General features: G+C 48.0%; 1 protein-coding gene across 4 annotated transcripts in view; it reads right to left on the reverse strand.

The window, feature by feature from the left end:
- ncoa2 (nuclear receptor coactivator 2) overlaps positions 1-2,500 on the reverse strand; it is a 96,323-nt gene that overhangs the window by 68,858 nt on the left and 24,965 nt on the right. The window lies entirely within an intron of this gene.

The following is a 2,500-nucleotide window of genomic DNA, read 5'->3' on the forward strand; positions in this document are numbered from 1 at the left end:
GTCTGCTCGGGTCAAATTACAGGTAGAAGCAGGCAAAATCCCCTACAATATAGCAACACACACACACACACACACACACACAGGAGGGGAGTTGTACTGTGTATCTCCTGACTGCGTAGGGTATTGGTGGTTGCAGGGCAGAGAGTAACAGGTGAGTGTGTCCATGTCTCTCCTCAGCTCTCCTCCTCGTGCTGCTGCTGCTGGATCTTTAAAGGCTCTCTCTCTCTCTCTCTCTCTCTCTCTCTCTCTCTCTCTCTCTCTCTCTCTCTCTCTCTCTCTCTCTCTCTCTCTCTCTCTCTCTCTCTCTCTCTCTCTCTCTCCTCTCTCTCCCGCTGGGGCGGAGTTCAGCCACGGAGACTAGAGAGGTCCGCAGCACCGCATCTCAGCTGGTGTGATAATGGGATGGGAGCTTTTTAAACAGAGACCAGAGACTCTGCCAGGCCGGCGGTGAGGCACACGGTGTACCCCTCTCGCACAGGGCACAGAGGGACGGCACTCCGGCAACTCCACCCGAACAGCACTGGCGGACCAGTGCAGTAACACACACGGGTCAGGGTTGGGACTTGTGTGTGTGTGTGTGTGTGTGTGTGTGTGTGTGTGTGTGTGTGTGTGTGTGTGTGTGTGTGTGTGTGTGTGTGTGTGTGTGTGTGTGTGTGTGTGGACCTGTACTGTCTGTGTATGGGATGGGAGAGAGATGGAGACGAACAAAGTGAGACAAACAGGGTAAGAATTGTTACAAAAAGCATAATACAATGGGAGGGAGAGGGAGAGGGAGAGGGAGAGGGAGAGAGACAGAGATGCGCACGCACACACACACAAATGGTCCATGGTTTGCGTCCCTTGTTTGAGCATGAGACACAAAAGGAGGAGGAGTTTGAGGAGGCCTTGTGCGCACACACAGCGGCTTATCCTCTCAGTCATCTGCTCCTAATGACAGCTGACAAACCACCAATGCAAATCCAACCCCAGCCCCTCCCCCCAGCCCCCGGCCCAGCCTCTAATGTCTCGGAGGCTCTGCCTCTATCCAAGGCAGCTTTCCTCGTCCATTCCACCCCCCCCCCCCCCCCCCCCCATCAGAGAATCCACCAATCCACCATCAGCCACAGCGCGCACCCACACTTGACAGGGAGAAGAATTCCTCATTCACATGGTGTGTGTGTGTGTGTGTATGTGTGTGTGTGGAGCAGGTGGTGTGTGTGTGAGTCGCTGTGTGTGTGTGTGTGTTTGTGAGAGAGAGTGAGAGAGAGAGAAAGAGAGAGAGAGAGAGTAAGAGAGAGAGAGAGAGAGAGAGAGAAAGAGAGTGTGTGTGGCATGCATGTACACACAGAGACACACAGACAAAAGTCCTGCATATACACAGACGGACGGACACACACACACACAACAAAAGTCCTGTTCACACAGCCTTTGTTCCACCCGTAGCCTCTGCCTTTTGTCAGGCTGAAAACATATTAACTTTGTTGCCACTGAAAGCACGCCAAAAGGTCACCGCGGAATGGTTACTTTAGCCAGTTCTGTGTATCGCAACTCGGATAAAGCTGGTTTCAAATAAAATAAATAACACGACTCAGAAAAAAAAAGAAAAAAAAAAAGAATAGTTCCTCTTATCAGTCAGTCAAATGCCAACAGGAAATGATGCAACAACCACCCACATGAAGCACATTAGTGACACTTCAGCCTCTCAGGGGTCGCCACAAACTGCTCTGTTTTTCCATTTTCACCACCACTACAATTTGGAATCATTTGCAAAGAGCAACCAATTAACCCACCAGCGGGTTTTAACACCGTAATGGAGGAGAGGGTTCTTTTTTTTCCCTGTTGACATTCGGACTGTTAGTAGCAGTAATGTTCTCTTTACGCAAACGGATTGTTCAGATAAAAAAAAAAAAGAAGAGCCATTCATGGTCCCACTTAGAACCTGCTTATGAACATAGTCCTTTTTAAAGAGAAGTTCTGAAATGGGTGCTTTTGGGGCTACAATCCATAATAACCCGTAAAGGGTTCTTGCTTGCGTGGAATTGAGCACTTTGACCTTGAAAAGGCTGTCACAATACTCTACCAGTGGAGATAGAGGAACAGTGTTACTCTGAACAATCTCAGCCCCTCCTGCTCCTTAAAGTCCTAGTCAGCGAGACTGACTGAAGGAAGCTGGACTGAAACTCCACTCAACGGCCAAACAAACAAAACAAAACAAAACAAAAACAAAACAAAACAAAACAAAACAACGCATGGCTCCTCCTTTCAGTATTGCCTCCAACTTGAACACAAGCACACATCGCTTTGGGCCAAAGTCTTCACTGAAAGGTGTCTCTTCTAAATCTGTTCTAATAGGTTGGATTGCGCCCTATGAGGGCTGTGGAGTAAGTAAGTGGAGCAAAGAAATCAGATGTTCTAAATATATACCATATTTGGGACCATATCTGTGACCATATCTGTATATATCATATTAAATAAACCACTACTGGCAGTTGGAAACTAAACTGAAATTCAACAAAGAAAC

The sequence above is a fragment of the Clupea harengus genome, chromosome 17 (assembly GCF_900700415.2).
Source record: "Clupea harengus chromosome 17, Ch_v2.0.2, whole genome shotgun sequence".
Classification (NCBI taxonomy): domain Eukaryota; kingdom Metazoa; phylum Chordata; class Actinopteri; order Clupeiformes; family Clupeidae; genus Clupea; species Clupea harengus.